The following is an 18,211-nucleotide window of genomic DNA, read 5'->3' on the forward strand; positions in this document are numbered from 1 at the left end:
TATTGTGTGGTTAAGTGAAGTACCCACTGCACTTGTGGCAAAGCATTATGAGTGTTTTGTGCTGATGACAGTCAAAATATGGCTGGGTCTTTTATAATTGGTGAGAAGCATTCGTTGCACAATCGGCATTGTGTGACACCTGGTTGTTATGTTACCCTTCTACGATGCAATATGTTGACATGGTTCGTTGCCCGACGTGAGAGCTGAATAGCGTGTGAGGAGTTGCAAGGGTGAGCTTGACTGTGTGAATACTGAGTGGCCATGCAGAGGTCCTGGATTAAAAAAATTGGCAGATCTGACGTATAGTGGAAATCGATGATATTCGAAGCACGAATGAAAAAGGTTCATATGTCACTTTAAAATCAGCACAACGTTACTAGGTGGAAGAATATGATGCCGTACATGACTTTCGTGTCATGATTATCATGTTTGGATCTGTCGTTTACCATCGCCATCTATTCACGTCACGTGATACCAAATTTAGTATATGTAGAGCTAGCGAAGCGCCCGCGAGCACGCTATGAGCTTGGTATGTTATCATGTTCTTAGATGACCCGCGTGTCAGGATTATCATGTTCGCACCAGTCATGTGATTTCTTCATCTATTGACGTCACGTAACGCCAAATTAAGTTTATGTGTAGCTAGGAAAACGCCCGCGAGTGCATCATGAAGGGCCCAATATACACCAATGTAGCGTTGACGAGTGCACACGCTGGGCACAGTGACGCTACGCTAGCAAAACGCGAGCACTCTATGGTCTGTTGCCAGACGCGACCGGTGCGACCAGCGTCCGTCGGCGCGGCCCAACGGCAACCGGTGCGAAATGTGACATGCTGCATTTCGTGCCGAGTTGTTACCTAGACAACACTGCGTCTCCCTCTTTCCGTGATTAAGGTACGCCAGACGCGCTGAAACGCGCATGCGTCACGTCAAAGCAACGCAGCGTGGCGCACGCCTGTGAGTGTATCGCAGGACCGGCGCCTGGCGTGGCAACGCCTGCGTGACGCAACAAAATGAGCGCCAGCGAGCTCGCGCACCGCGTCACGTCGAAATGTATTGGCGCCGTGACTGTGGCATGTAGTCATGTTCTTAGATGACACGCATCTAATGATTATCATGTTCGCACCAGTCACGTACCTTCGTTATCCATTCGCGTCTTGTAATACCAAACTTGGTATATGTGAAGCTATACTAAGTTTACTATACTATATGGTCGCGAGCACATCATAAGCGTGGCATGTAGTCATGTTATTACATGACACGTACTTGAAAATCATCATGTTTGCACCAGTCACATACCTTCGTTATTCATTCACGTCTCGTAATGCCAAGTTTGGTATAAGTGAAGCTAGTGAAGCGACCGCGAGCGCATCATAAGCGTGGCATGTATCCATGTTCTAACATGACACGTATCTCATGATAATCGTGTGTGCACCAGTCATATACCTTAGTCGTTCATGCATTCACGTCCCGTAATATCATATTTGATATATGTGAAACCAGTGAAACGACCGCAAGCGCACCATGAGCGTAGCGTGTAGTCATGACTTATGACCTACATGACATGCCAGTGATGATTTTCATGTTAGGGTCTGTAGCTTGCGTTCGCCATGCAGTCATGTCATATAATACCAGTTTCGCAATGTCATGTGAATGAAACCTCCGCGAAAGCTGCAAGATTGTAAAATGTAAATCATGCCTTTCATGTTATGAATAGTCAGATATTTATTTATTTATTTATTTATTTATTTATTTATTTATTTATTTATTTTCAATACTGCCAGTCTCAATCTGAGACCATAGCAGGTGGGCGTACAGATTGTACATGCAGGTGGTACATTAACAGCGCAGAAAACAGAAACAGGAATGTAGTAAAATGACAGTCATCACAAAGTATAGGAGCGAAAAATATATAAACTGTTTACATCTGCAAAGACAAAGAAACCATCACCAAAAAGAAGATTTTGCATGAAGTGCAGTGGTACACAGGCAAACAAATAGCAAACTTCCAAACACTCCAGTTAACCCTTGTACACTCCACTATTACGCTTTCACTGGTGGCGCAATGCTTCTGGCAATGCGAGTATTGCCGCATTAAGAGAACATATTTTCTAATTTCAAAGCAAAGTCGGATACCGATTTCGCACTAGTTATGGAGGAATCCAAACAGTTCCATTCCCTTATGGCAAGTGGAAAAAAGGAGTGCCTGAACGTGTCATTGCGGTAAGAGTACTCTTTCAGTGTGTATGAATGTTTGTGCCTAATAGCGCGGGAGTCTGACGGACGGATGTACAATGATGGGTCAATTTTAAAATGGTTGTGAAGGAGCTGAAAAAGAAATTTAAGGCGCGCTTGTTTTGCTCGAATCGCAAGTGTTTGGAGGCCAGAACTTGCTAACATATTTGTAGGAGAATCAGTGTGCTTATATTTGTTGCAGATGAATCTTGCTGCCTTCCTCTGTACATTTTCTAGCTTTTGAATGTTAGTGAGTGTATAAGGAAACCATACTGTGTTAGCATATTCTTATACCGGTCTTACGTAAGTAGTATAGGCTAAAAGCTTGGTTGAGTGAGGGGCCAACCGAAGGCATCTGCGAAGTTAAAGAGCTTGCGCAGAGCAACCCAAGTAATGTTAGAAATGTGCGCATCCCATCTGAGGCTTGACGTTATCGTGACGCCTAAATATTTGTGCGCATTCACTTTTGCAAGCCTGGTGCCTTTAATGCTGTAGTTATACTGGATAGCTTCTTTTTTTTGGGTTATCGTCATGCACACTGTTTTTTTGGGGGGTTAATCGACATTTGCCACATGTCAGACCAGTTGGAAAGATGGTGTAAAGAATCGCTTAGTGCAAGGTGATCTGAATGACTGTTCATTTCTTTGTAAATAATGCAGTCGTCGGCAAAAAGCCTAATGGTGCAAGAGATACTGTCTGTGATATCGTTAATAAAAACAAGAAATAACAAAGGCTCCAAAACGGAGCCTTGTGGTACTCCGGACGTAACAAGCAAGTTTTCTGATGGTACATGGTCATACAGGACATATTGTGAACGATTAGTTAAGAAGTCTTTAACCCAACTTGTTAATATTCCATCTCCAATAATACTTCGAAGTTTTGCAATTAATTTGTTGTGGCATACGGAGTCAAACGCTTTTGCAAATTCTAATAGTATGATATTCGTTTGCGTGCAGTTGTTAATAGATAATGCTAAATCGTGAACAACTTCTGTTAGTTGCGTGGTAGTCGATAATCCGCTGCGAAACCCGTGCTGGCAGGATGACAAAACGCCATTACCTTTTAAAAAAACGGTTAAGTGTTTCGAAATTATATGTTCTAATATTTTGCATGACGTGCTGGTTAAAGATATTGGCCTAAAGTTTGAAGGAATATCGCTATTTCTTGCTTTGGGAATCGGCGCTATTTTAGCTTTTTTCCAGTCGTCTGGAAGTTTTGCTACGGCGAGAGATTTGCGGAAACCCATACCAAGGTATTTGCTGCACCATTCGGCATATCGCTTCAGAAAGGGATTGGGGATGTCGTCTGGTCCCGAAGATTTTTGGGGGTCTAGGTCGAGCAAAAGAGAAAATATTCCTTCATCAACTACATCTATAGGGCTTATTCCAACATTATTCATGTGTGCAAGCTGTGGAATTTTCCCGTCATCTTTTGTAAAAACAGACTGGAAATAGTTGTACATATTAGATTTCGCCGTTTTCTGTTGCAACGAAAGTTCAAGACTGCTGTTTCTTCTAGCGCTGAAATGCTTCCAGAACCTTTGTGGGTTACCAGTAATGAATGACGGTAGCGTTACTTCAAAGTAATGTTGCTTTGCTTGCTTTGTTTTGGCCTTAAAGTGTGAGATAGCTGTTTTTAATTTTGATGTATTCGCACTGCAGCACTGTTTCTTTTACCGCTTTCCGAAGTCGTTTGACTTTCCGCTTTGCGTGTAGAATTTCTCTTGTGATGCAGGGGTTATATATTTGCGGCCGTGTACGCCGCTGTGGTATAAATTCATGCATGCAGTGCAGAACAATGTGCTTGAACCTTAGCCAAAGGTCATTTACAGTTGTGGCGGGATCACAGTTCAATTCCACAAACTCGTAAAACTCATGGGCTAAATAAGTTAGTACGCTGGCGTCATCTGCTTTACTGAAGTTTGGGACATGGTTTACTGTTGATTGTAGCTGTAATCTGTGATCAAGCGTTAACCGGCAAACAGGCTCACTGTGGTCTGAAATGCACTCTACAACATCAACTTGAGTGTCCACATGGCTAAGGTGACTACTAATAAGTATTAAATCTGGTACAGTTGTGGCTGTTCCTTGAACACGAGTTGGGCATGAAACAATTTGATGGAGGTTGAATTTTAACATTAAATTGAATAAATCCTCTGATCCCTGTGAGGTGTGGTGCATGGTACTCCATTTTATGTCAGCAAGGTTAAAATCACCCATTATCCCGACTGCATAGCTATGGACATGCTGCTGAAGAAAATTGTGGATGGAAACTATGCATTCCGAACCTGAGGATGGGCTACGATAAACGCAACCCGCCACTATGCTTGTGCTATTGCACAAAATTTTTCAGAAAACCGCTTCTGTGTCCGGAACGTCTGGCAGTAGTGTGTATGAAATGGAACGTCGAATTAACAACGCGACGCCTCCGCCTCGAGATAGTCTGTCTTTTCGAATGACAGAATAGCTAGGGGGAGTGAATTCATGGTCGAGTATATCTGATGAGAGCCAGGTTTCTGTGATTGCTACAATATCTGGTTCATGAAGTAGCAACAAGTACTCAAGAGGCTGCACTTTATTCACGACGCTTCTGGCGTTCACGTTTAGCAATGTTAATTTTTTTTTGTGGTACTCCACGTGTTCGGCCGAGTTGGTATTTCGTAGTTTTTTGGTTTGTTCAGTGGCACCCTTTCTTCTTTTTCCTCATCCCAAACGAACGCGCAGTCATTTATGTACAGCCTCTCGAAAGCCAGTGCCACTTTTTCCTTTTTAGCTCGGTTCGATTTCGCACTGTCCCAAAGCTTTTTTCTAATTTCGCGAGTTTTGCGACAGAAATCTTCGCCAATAGCGTAATCAGTTCCCTTAGGGTGCTTTCCATTCTTTAGTATGGCTTCCTTCTGACGCGAATCCACAAGTTTAAATATAACTGGTCTGGTTTTATTGGGAGCTGGTTTACCTAGCCGGTGGATGCGCTCGATCGCAATCGGTTGTAGTTTGAGTTTATACTGTATGACGTCCCTGTTTACTGCCTGTTCGAGGGTTTCACTCGTCTCAGATTGTGCTTCCGGCAATCCGTATACAATTAGATTGGATCTTCTGCTCCTATTTTCAAGATCGTCTATTCTTTATTCTAATGTTTGTATTCCCTAGTTATTGAATTAAGTTGCGTTTTACAGCGCCCAAGCTCCACCTCAAGGACTGACAGAGCGTCAAGTTTGTTATTAATGTCTACTAGCCGCTTTTTTTTATTTCCTTGATGTCGCTTGCAATGTCCTTTAGTTGGTTAAAAACTTCTTCAAGGGTGGGGCCTGAATTAGCCTCAATGTCTCCTCCCAACAACAACAGTTTTTTAAGATACTTCGTGCTATCTAACGCCTTGCTAAACAGCCGTGGGCACGGCAACACCAACAAGAAGCGGTCACTTGAGCGAAAGCATTTACCGCAGTTTCTGCTTACCTGCAGAATGAAGACAAATGGGTTAGCGAACCGCATTCCGCTGGTGAAGCCGTGCCCGGTGACCGTCGCCTCAGGGAGGCTGGCCTTTATAGGTGGTCTGGAGGGGGGCGCTGCCAGTTGGTTCTGCGCACCGAGATGCGCCGATGTCGTCTTGCGTGGACTGATTCCATTCAGCAGGCCCGGCACGTGTAGGACCTTCTTGTTCAAGATTAGCGCCGTTCCGTTTATGCTCAGCCATCCAGTGTCGCCATTGCTGGCGGGGTACAGCTGGATGAGGCAGAACTGCAGAATGAAGACAAATGGGTTAGCAAACCGCATTTCGCTGGTGAAGTCGTGCCCAGTCCTGACTTCATACAGTCATGTTATGCTCTTCATACAGTCATGTTATGCCATACCAAGTTGGCCTTCGATATCACTATTGAAACGGCCAGGATATCTAAATGTCGTAATCGGATAGATAGATAGATAGATAGATAGATAGATAGATAGATAGATAGATAGATAGATAGATAGATAGATAGATAGATAGATAGATAGATAGATAGATAGATAGATAGATAGATAGATACGTTCAAAGTCACCGAAGTTCGCTAAGAGATGCATCGCATTTATTACCTTAATTCCTAAAAATGTTTATTTACAATTTTTTCTTTCTCGTGATAGCGTAACGGCTACGGGCATTAGCGTTGACGTAGGCGTACAACTACAAGGCGCCTAAATTGGCTTTTTTCATATCAACCAATGCAGCTTGCGCAGTAATACATTAAGGGCCTCATCGATCATTACTACCACGAGAGTCATGGCTGGGACCACGAAGTGGGTGCTTATCACTGGCCAGGTAAGCGATGAGTGGAAGCGAAACACCACATGTACTACTGGTGGCATCTGTACTGCAGGTTCACTCCGTTGCACGATATTGAGAAGCGAAATTGAGGACGGGGAATTTCCCCAATTGTGAGAGGTGCTGGTGCTTGATTGCAAATGATAGTAGGCAAGAGTGGCCAACCTTTTTAAAAATTGTTTCTTGTTTTATTTTTTCTCGATTCGCGTGATAGAGATTGTACAAACCAGCGGCGATAGTGGCACACACTCACTCCGAATGTCGTTTTGCTCTGATAGCAGCTTTTGTAGCAAAAAACTGTCAGGCATACACTGAAGGCGCAGCACAGCCATAGTGCAACCTAGAAAAGCAGGTTTCTTAGAGCCTTCTTTAAAGAATTTGTGGAGCTCTCACTACAAGCACACTTGCATGGTACCCACTAGGTGATAAGCTATCATTATTTTTGTGTAGTGGGGAAGCGTCCTACACAATTATTCACAGAGAGTCCGCCAATAAACGTCTGAACGATTTGGTGGAGAGTTTTGTATCTTTCAAACACCTTCGGTCCCCATTCGATGCCTTTGGGGCTTTGATTCCATACCGTGACATCTACCATGCATCAAGACGCCACTCAGCAAACTCTTCCTCCTGCGCCGACGCCATATCGCGGTGTCCCCCGCATGCGCAACCCAACTACCTTTACCGTCGCGAATTGCACCGACGATGGGGCTTGGCTCGTCATGTACGAACGTGAGAGTGTCCCCAATCATTGGTACGAGGCAGGTAAACTCGGAAACCTTGTTTTCTACTTCTCAGGTGCGCCTAGAACGTGGTAAACAAAAACCCATCCGATTTCTTGATTTGGTCCGCTTTCAAACCGCCGTCGTCGACGTGTTCTACCGTACTGCCGTTCGTAAGCTGCAAGCCGAACAGCGTTTACGTGAACGAGCACAGCACACCGGTGATTCCCTCACAAGTTAGATCGAGGACATCCATGACTTATGCAAGAAAATGGCTGCGAGCATGTCGAAGCTGACAGAATCATGCACGTTCTGAAAGACATCGCTGACGATGCCTTGACTATGTTCCTGGCCAAGAATCCTCGCACTGTGGCAGAGATGATTACACTATGCCAAAGTTACGAGGAGCTGCGGAGGCATCACTTGATGATCTGTCGACCGCCATCACGTGACACTGATCTCTCGGGCTTCGGCCTTGTCAGCAGTTTCTGACCACACAACCTCGTTCACCGAAATCAAGTCGTTCGTGTGTGCGGAAGTTGCCTGCCATGAGGAAGTTTTGTTATTGCCGTCTCTGCATTTTTCAGCTGCCCAAACTCAGATCGCTGATTATCCGCTTTTTTTTATATTTTGTGTGTATATCAGAACCCAAGCTGTTACTTTGAGCAATCCTAAGTAGTTTCCATTCTTCTCGGCGTTGATTAAGGCTATAATGGACGTGTATGTGTTAGTCGCATAACATTCACTGCTCTCAGAGTCTCCTACCATTTCCGTCTGCCCTGTGGTCTAGTTTTTCGTAACAAGCCACTTTAGACCATGCCACTGTAGGTCCGACTGCATCAAAGCCTTTGCACTTACGCCTTGGTCATGATACCAACTGGGTTCTTTTTACTTTCAATGTATTTTCACTCTGTTAAGCTTCGTTTTCTTTTTTATCTCCCTCTCCTCATCCTCTACAAAGATATCTTGGTTTTTATTTCCGTGTAGCCAACTAAAAACAATGATCGAATCCGTTTAGTATCTTGTAGCATCTGTCTTCTTTGCAAATCCACTTCTGATGTATTCAGGTATACGTGCAGAAACCAATGCAGCCATTAACTAAAGTCGTGATAACGAGATTTGCTTCACTGCCTGTATTATTCCATTTGAAATTAGTATTTCAGCCTCCTTTTTCTTCTCGTACTGATTTATCGAATATTCCAGTGGTTCGTATGCATATGGACTGCCATCCTAAAACAAGTTAAGTTCCGTGTAAAAAGGCCTCCTCGTTTGTCTTCATGAAACCATGTTGATACACTGAACTCTTGAATAGATTCCAGCTCTTTAATCCATCTCTCCAAGTCTCCGTTTCATCATCCGGCAGTCAGTCGTCCCAAGACGTCGCTTTCCTCCACATGTTTTGTATTTGTCGCTTGGATATTACCGTAAATGGAGTAAAGAATTCCAGAGGATTGTATACTCTTTCAGCGAGCTGTAACATTTGTCGCTGTGTTAGCGCACCGCTGGTATTGCTGTCGTTTATGTCGAACGATGGTAGGTACAGCCTATTTTCCTTGAAGTTTCATCTAATGCCAAGGACCTTTATTGCGGTAGAAGCCCTGAAGCTTGCGCTTTCCTCTTTCTTTAACTTTTGTTGTAATCCAGTCTAAATTATGTTGAACTTTCTGAGAGTCGTTCACACCTCTTGAAAAATCACCTTTTTCAGCCAGTAAAGTTTTTCGGCTTCCTTAGGTGATTCGGCTCCCATTTTGATGTCAGCGACGTGGATGTTGCTCCTCAGCTGTTTGATAGTCTCCGCAAATTTCTCCTCCAACTTGCTGAGGTGGTGCTTTACTGTTGCTGCGAGCAAAAAAGTACTGGGAGCAGTGCCAAACGTCACTCTTGACTTTCTCCATATTACATCCTTCGCACCGCTTCGACTCGGAATTCTATCCCACAAAAGGAAACGCAGTGCGTCTCTGTCTCACTCATGTTTAGGAATCTCTAAAAAATGCCTTCTTAATATCAGCTGTCACTGCCATGCAATGGTGCCGGTCGTTCATCAGCATGTGCACAAGGTCACAATTGATATTTGGTCTAGTTTTGAGGTTGTCATTTGGAGATGTCCCTATTGAGGACGATGATAACGCATCATATACTTTCTTACCTTTGTTTGTTGACGATCTTCCTTGATGACAACTTGATGCGGCATGTAGTAGCAGTGTCATTGGTGCCCTTTGTTTCGCGGCCACTTCTGTGACTCGACTATTTAAGTACTCTCTGATAGCACTGTCATAACACCGCAATATACGTTCGTCCTTCCGTAAGCTTCGAGTAAGTTGCTTCTATCTGGTCATCGCGACACCCTTGTTTGCATCAAGCTCCACGTTATCTTTTTATAGAAGTCATGCTGAGTATCTTTTCTTTTCACATTTGAAGTTCCTGCTAAAAATTAAATCACACTCTCTTCTTTCTTTGAGTTTTGCTCAGTTCCTTTTATGCCGAGGGTTTCCTTGTCCCATAACTGCCTTATTTCCGTCTCAATGTCCACTTCAACGTGAAGTACCATGACGGTTGACCATTTATTTAGTTGCAGCTAACTTAGCTTTGCCCTGCACTGACCAACCGAATATGGTCTTTGTTGCTGTTAGCTTCTCTTCCAGTCTTCGGATGCCTCCGGTAAATATTTGCCAGTACTGGTATGATCCAACAAGGATTCCGATTTCTCTGTGGTCTGCGCTTGTACATAAACCATCAGCCAGCTTCAATCCATCGTCTTCATACTTCTTCAGTCAAACTGGCAGGAACGGTATACTTTTTCTTGATATATTTTCAACCTTGAGTGCTTCCAACAATACCTCTTCGCCACTATATGTGCTTCTAATTTTCACTTCAACTGAATGCATAGTTTTTCTTCTTGTCCTGCTCCGAAAGAGCCTTTGGCCACTCTGTTTTCTTTTGACCGGGCAACCAAGCTTTTATTTTACGGGGTCTTATGGAAAGATGTTCTTTGGCTACCAGTGTCCAACAGAACCCAACAATAGCATGACTTGTTTCTACTTTCTGCTATTGCCACTGAAGTCTGCAGAAAAAACTTGACGATATGTTGGTATATTGACCGGTGGACCCTTGTTCTTCTTGATTTTTATTTTTACCTTGAATGATCGCTGTGCACTGCGCTGTGAGTACTTTTAACCGGCACATTGACGTTGCGTGCCTTTTCCCGCATATCTTGCATCTCATCATTGGCTTGCATATTTTGGCGGTACGGCGAGGCCTCATGCAACACAAGCATCTATGAGACGCTTTTGGCTTCATTTTCTTCTCTCCATACGGCATATTCTTTCTACAGTTATTGGAATAGCGGGTATTATTCTCACAGAATATGGGAAACTTTGCCCCGGCGCTCTGAAAATTACCCGTCCTTTTCTGCTTCCTACTGTCAAACTAGGGTCCGCGGCTTTCTTTCCTATCTACAATTCCTCTTGCACTCAACTTGGTCTTCCATATACCTTCTCAAACGCTTCAGAGTTTCTTAATGATGTTTAGTTGCATTCTGATCTTGATCTGAAGACCTACCGGCCAATTCTTTTTGTTTCAGTTGGAACCCCATGGGCATCTCCGCAGGTGACGATCTTTTGAATACTGGTAGTAGAATGGATGCATAGGACTCAATATTCACACCAAAGAACTCAGCTCACGTGTGTGCACTTTTACCTTGTCTGACAGTCTTCTCAATCCTTCATAGTCACTGCAGCTTGCTACTGTACTAAGGTTAGTTAGTTCTTCCATGTGCATTTCTACAAGTGGTTCGTCATTCCCATATTACTGCTTGAGCATGTCAATAGCTTTCTCGTTGTTGCTGTTTGGATATTGAAGTCCCTCCACGGTAGCTGCCGGTCTCCCGGTTAGTGATGAGTGAAGGCACGTGAACTTTTGATTCCCGTTTAATTCTGTTTTCACGTGAACAGCAGATTTAAACTGATGCCAGCATCTCTACCACTTCCTTCTGTCGTCGTCAAACTTCATTAATTCTACATTTTGGTAGCTTTACTGCAATTGCTTGCGGCGCTTGCCTGACAGCGTCATTGGAAGTGACTTGTTACCTCACTGGCTCGCACTGTTTTTATTGGCAAAGGTAAGCATTGATGTTATGCAGAATTCTAATCGTCTTTAGCTCGTACTCAGTGTTCCTCGCAAACTCGGCTTTGGCTGTTTCAAGCTTTATCTGTTTGCCAAATTTCTTCAACATGTCAGCGATGCCTCTGATTTGGCTTGATAGCAGGGAAAGTGCCGTAGAACCTTCATTCTACTAAAGCTTATTCTCTGCTTCGCTCACTAGGTGAGTTATTTGCGTCCTCAGCCTTTTTTCTTTTTTTGTAAAGTACTTCTTTTTATATATTCAACAATTGAGGAAACGGCTGGTCGCTTACTGATTTTAGCAGTGAATCTTCATTCGTGGCTGGGTCATCCTCCGTATCTGTGCTGCCCTCCTGGGTGGCGATGTCCCGTCTCGCTGCTGTCAATTCGCACTGGGCCTCCTCTTCGTCCGTTCTCTGTGGCCTTTCTTTCATCCTAGTATTCCGTGGCCAATGGGAAGAGGAGAAACGGCTATCCTGGTTCACGGTATCATGTCGCAGAAACGAGGCAAGTGTGGACAGCGTTCAATGCGAATGAAAAGCAAGAATGTTCTTTTTTATTTGCGTTCTCCTTGCCTTCTTCTTCTTCTCCTTGTGTTCGGCGAGTTTCATTAGACGACGTCCCTTGTCGTGGACGAGTACAGCAGCAGTGGTGCGCAGCCACCTAGACGACCTAGAGGCGTCCCCGAATGGTGGTGGCAGTGAGGGTAGGTGAGCAAATACCGGGAAGGCCTGGTGCCGTCCTCAAGTTTGACTTGCCGCGGCTGCACGCTGGCGGGTGCCAAAATCGAACACGTAGAACTTCGTTTTCATCGAATGCGCCATTGTGAGGGGAAATGAGACAGAATACTCAATGGTAGGCCGGCTGTTCTATTCTGCTTCATTGTCCTCTGGTAGACGAAGAAAGTACTTAGCAGGGCAAACAACAGGAAGGGATAGAAGAGACTAAAACAGAGCGCTGAAATAGCATTTAAAGTTTATTGCCAACCTACTGCAATGCATAGGAAACAGAATCTGCACATAGCCACGCAGCATAAGCAGAATTGCACATACGTGCGCCAGGTGGCGTACATTATCAAGAACAGGTAATATCAGTGGATCCCCGATAACTAAGTTTACGGACGTGAAGAAAAATAGAGGGTACGCTAACGCAGAAAGCACCAAGTTGTTAAATGTGGAAGGCTTCGCCAATGTTGCGCTCGCGCTGATTCTTACATCGCCCCATTATCGCACACTTGTCAAGAATTGGCTGACGATCACGCCTCTTACAATCGCCCGCCAAATGGCTGGGAACAAAGTCTTTTAGAGAGTAAGCGCGCTTTCTCAACCAATAAATAATGCATCGGCCTGTTAGCCAATGTAACAGAGCCCACAAGTAAATAAAATATTGTAGGCAGTCACTACAACACTCTCAACATAGTGCGTAGCGTGTTTCATAGTGCAGGTTTCTTTCTTAGGTCCTTCACTGTTGACCCTGCGACATAGCCCGGTAAGCTTGCCGCCTGCGAAGAACACAACTTTTGGACATATTTTGCCAGCCACCTTCTTTAGCCTATGAGAAACCTGGTGTACGTAGGGAATAACAGCCGTGCTAGAATGAGGCGTGTTAAGGTGGCTGTTGCTTAGTCTCTTATCAGGCATTTTTAGTGACGTTAAGAGAGTCTTGGCAATGGAAGTTAGCAGGGTGTAGGAAAGCCTGCCTGCTGAAGGCGTTGAGCTTGGTGCAAAAAACTGCATTCTATCTGGTGGTGACAATCTCCATAGTTAATTCTAGTTTCTTCATTTTACGTCGAAATACGTCGAATATCTCACCGGTGGATCGCCAAGGGTCATATTGATCGACGCGGTAAAACACTAAAATTTCCTCAACGAAGCGTAACACTTTAACCAAGCTTGTGTGATAAAAGTTAACCATGAGGCTTCTGCGATACCATGGGAGTAAAAGGTCACTAAGAACCGGAGCTAAACACGAGCCAATGCATACTGCTTCCCGCTGAGTGTGGAAGGCCTTCACAGTCAGATCATACCTGATGACAGATAAGCATTGCCAATTTGTGTTTCATGACGCTGATAATTGTTAGTATATCATGTTACTCAAAAAAGTGTGAGGCCTAAATGATATCTCTCGTATTAGTCGCGTAGGTTTTTTGTAGGTTTAAATCTTATCAGTAATTGTTTTAGTCGCATTCCCCCGTACAAGGAGGCAATGGTAGAGATGCAAGTGAACAAGTGTGTGATATAGTTGTTTTGTAAAGCACAGATGGGGCACTTCTCGTAATTTGCAGATGATGCCCGTTAATCTGGAAAATTTGGTAAGGCCGTCGTCCCTGTGCAAAGACCACGCAGTCTACGTTGTTCATGAAAAAAATGGCAGACCTGTGCGAAACCCTCAGCACTGTCACAGCGTACGCAAGAAAAGTGACCATTCAGAGCCTTTATTTAACACATCTTGGGTAACTGCTACAAGCACGCTTCATGGGTACCTCCTTCAGTTTAGTTTCAGTTTCAGTTTATTTTCAGTTATTAGTACAGAAAAAGGAACAGTATACAAACACTGAACTGTATACAAAGTATATATACAGTTATATATATGTATATGTATATATACATATATATAACTATGAACATATATACATACTGTATATATGTTCATAGTTTTTGCGTTGTAGGCTGAAATGCACGATGCTATCTTTCATCATTCTTCGGAGAAGCGTTGTGTCCGCTACACACTTGTTAGCAATTTTCTGCGATTTTTTTATGCTGTGGGTGATGACGATGAAGCATTGTGCCGGAAGTAAATGGACTATAGATGTCTTAGGAGACAACCCAAGACAAGACAAACGGACTAATACAAGACCGTCTAAATATTCTGCTGACAAATGTGGTTATTGCAATGGATGCATCGAAAATTGAGGAAAAATCTGGAATAGGAATATTCTGCCCTCAACTTGATTGGTCTTTTTCGTTACGACTGCCGAATGTTATACCGGTTTTATAGCTGAATTGCTGGCCATAATATTACCTCTCCAAAAGTTACCCTGTTTAAATAGAGTAGTATAAATCATCACTGCCTCATCTGTGTGTTCTCTCTCTGCATCTGGTGAAACGCCTGTTATAAAGCTTTTCTGAATACTAGTTCCCGCGCAGCTGCAATGTCTCCACTTAATTTGGGTACCAGGACACAAGGGTTTGCTTTTAAACGAAAGCGCTAATTCTTTAGCAAAGGCGGCGCTTTTGATGCCAATCATTCCGGTTTTCCCACAGACAACATACATTACAATTGCACGATTCCGCACCTTAACGTTCAAAAAATGCTTATCAGACAACGTCTTGACATCTTCTCCAAAATTTCACCTATTATTTTCCTGAAAAAGTGAGTTATCGCGGTCGATAATAATAGAAGTGGCCATAACCAAACTTCGCTGCCGGGTTACCTCCCTCAACTTTTACCAGCGTAGAGCATGTCAAGCGTTGTCTCCTCTGTGTATCGTCTGTAAGGAGGAGGTTAACAATCAGTCATTACTTTCTATCCGGTCGCCGCTATACGTCATTGAGAAGAGAATTCATAGCAGAACCTATTCGAAACTGGAGTCTGGAAATATTCAAATCAGTTGTTCTATCATTCAAAGCCTCTACTCTGGGCTATAGTCATAGGGATGTTTACTACGCAATAGAGGAATTTATCGGTCAGACTGAAAGAATATAGAGCTAAATTTTCATTCTTTTAAACTTTTAAATATTATTATTCAGTAATTATTCGTTGTGAAACCTATCCTTAGTATATACGAGTAGTATTGCGACGAAAAAAAAACAAATTCAGCTAACACTCGGCCAATACCCTGCATTGGGTAAGAGCCATATGAGATGAGGAGAAGAAGAAAAGGAGTATGCTCCACAGTTAATAGGTATGACGCAATGCGGAAAGTTTAGGGCAAATTCACCTTATAATCGGCCAATCCCCTTCTTTGGGTACGAGCCATTCGCACAGGGAAACAACAACAACAACAACAATAGGAGAACGCCAAGATCTCCTGGGAGACAAGACAAGACAATAGGAGAACAAGAACAAGCTTTTGTAATGGGTTGGATCATTGTGCAATCCATTCTTTCTGAAATTTACATTGTGTGACGCCTGCTTGTTCCTTTGATGTTCTAAAACGCCCTATTACTCATAATAACCAGATTCTTTTCCCGATATGAAGCCTGCCTATGGCCAATTTGAAGAGCATTTACTAGCACCGGTGTGGCTCAGTGATAGAATACTGGGATGGCACGCCTAGTATCAGGGTTTGAATCCTATTGTGTCCGTTTTCCATACTTTTTCCGATAGAAGTTAAGGAAACCGGTGGCGGCGGTCAACAACGGCGCCACGCGTTACCTATTTTCTGATTTCCTAAAAGCTTTCACTGTAAAAGTATTGCTAGAAAGTCATGCGCTGTGACACGTTTAATTTTCCACCTTCAGAAAGGCAAACAATTTTTTGCGGTAAGTTGTTATCTCTTAAGCTAGTCGTAGCTATGTCAGCCAATGGTAGGCTTGTTCAAGGACACTGAGAGAATTACCAGCGAAAAATACATTGCTGTCGCCAGCGTATTAAAACACGTGTGGTGTCAAGGGTATGTTAGGAAGATATAGCAATAAAAACAAATGCCCTAAAATTGATGCTTGTGGAATGCCACAAGCGATTTTAATTATGTGAGATTTAGAATCACCGAAACCAGTGTACTGCTCTCGATGAGTTAAACAGCGTTTTATAAGTAGCTTTTTTTCTATATTTCCGTAAGGAGGTAGATTCAGTAGGTAAGTATCGTGCTTAGAGTCGAAAGCTTTCTTGGAAGTCCAGAAAAATTTCGAAGGTCGGTAATGTGTGATCAAAATTATCAAGTACTTTTTTCTTTATTATGCAGTAGGGCTGTTTCAGTAGATTTGTTTTCTTTTGAAAGCGATATTTTTGTTCTACGATCACATTTTCTTGTGATAAGTAATTAGAAAGCCGTCTGCTCAAAATTTGAAACAATATGGGTAATAATGAAAAAATGCAATTCCTATGACTTCTCTAAGCTCGTGTTCGCACTGCTCATTTGAGGCCATCTCACTGTTTATAGACCCCATTGTAATGTCTGTGGTGCTGTGGTTATAAAATAAATCAATAAATGGATAAATTAATACAATGAATGCCGGTCCTAGACGGTATCTGGTTCTATGCTCCGGCGCATCGTAGCAGTGTATTGGCGGGAGCTCAGCGAGTAGGGCGCTCATTTTCAGCACTTCTCTCCCTGTGACTAGTGATTGGCCTAATATTTTAAATATAGTTTTTTCTAAGCTGCACACAAACATTAATGGAGTCAGTCGTTAACTTTGAAGGGCCCCTGAAACACTTTTTCAAGTGACCATGAAATGGGTTTACTAAAAGAGCCTATTGCCTGATGAAAATTTCAAGAATTCGTCGAGTAGGAACGGAGTAGTTACATAGATGGTACGTAGCGTGCGCCTCGTGACATTGAACACCTTTTTTTTTTGCTTCGAATACATGGTTTTTTAGTGCAATAGCACGCGCACGCATGAACAAGTGGCGGCCTCCCATGGCGATTGCTGTAAGGACCGAGCGCACCATGGTCAAATCAGCCAAAGGCCTTTAGATGTCCTTCTACGAGTGATTTTTAAGCTTCCTCCGTCATTTATCGAAAGAAGAGAAAGCAATGTTTAACTGATTGATTTTTAGCTATAATATTCGGCTCGCGTTTTCTCGGGAGCATCTACCACCGACAGGTAGCGTGTTCTGAGCATGCTCAAAAATGTTGCTGGCCCCTATAAGGGTGTTTTACCTGAAAGCGTAGAAATATTTATTCTCTACTCTAGCACATAATAAAAAGAAGCATTTTAATTTTGAGCAATAGACTGATAATTGAAGTGAGCGGAAGTTTCTTGGGAAGCAACACGTGCTGCTGATCTTGCAATCTTGATACTGAACGAAGAGACCACACATTCATATAGAATTGGCTGTCAATCACAATTCTTGATAAAAGTGTGGTCATCCCGGGGCGCTATAGCCAGCAGCGTGAACGCGAGAATAATTGAATGATTTCACTGCGAACAGCATGATATTTCTTGTGTTAGCGTCTCCTGAACTTTGCTTCATGGCTAAGAATTTAGATATCTTATCTCCACTGATGTGGCAAGGTCTTGCAAGTATGTATGCCATGTGCCCTTTATAACATATATGTGCATTTCTGTTGTGTACTGCCAAGATGCATTGTGTCCAATATAAGGCACTTCTTTTCAATAAACATTGGTTGTTATTCTGGCGCCATGAGGCGCACGTGAAAGATCCCAGATAGTCGAAATTTCCGAAGCCCTTCCAAATGGCGTCTCTTATAATTATGTCGTGGTTTTGCGACGTTAAACCCGTTAAACTCTTGTTAATCCAGCGTCATGTTTGTGTTCCCTTGCGATCCTCTTGTTCTTCGCACTGTTTTAGTCGTTGCCTACCATCTAGCCCAATCAAGCCCTTAAGAATCCCTGGTGGCCAACATTGTCGATGCCCAGGCTTCACTATGGCGTCTATATTGTCGGAACGCTAAACCCTTCAGCTGTTATACTGTATGCATGTTGGCACGAAGACCACGCCAGCTTGTCAGTAAGACCGGGCAGTGATAAAAGATTTCCAAGCCACGGCATTCTTTATCCATTGCAACTGTCGTGCCAATCCTGCTTGGTGAGGACCTAAGTAATATATTGGTAGCAAATGTGAGCACACCTTAGCGAAAGCAGTTCGTCTGTCGGACATATTATGAATGCGTGGTATTGTTTTGTGCAGCCAAGAAAGCTATTAACAGAGACAT

The 18,211-nt window shown here is 43.2% G+C and overlaps 1 protein-coding gene across 5 annotated transcripts in view; it reads left to right on the forward strand.

Moving 5' to 3' along the window:
- LOC119164607 (agrin) overlaps positions 1 to 18,211 on the forward strand; it is a 583,580-nt gene that overhangs the window by 472,602 nt on the left and 92,767 nt on the right. The window lies entirely within an intron of this gene.

This window comes from Rhipicephalus microplus, unplaced genomic scaffold, assembly GCF_043290135.1.
Source record: "Rhipicephalus microplus isolate Deutch F79 unplaced genomic scaffold, USDA_Rmic scaffold_13, whole genome shotgun sequence".
Lineage (NCBI taxonomy): Eukaryota > Metazoa > Arthropoda > Arachnida > Ixodida > Ixodidae > Rhipicephalus > Rhipicephalus microplus.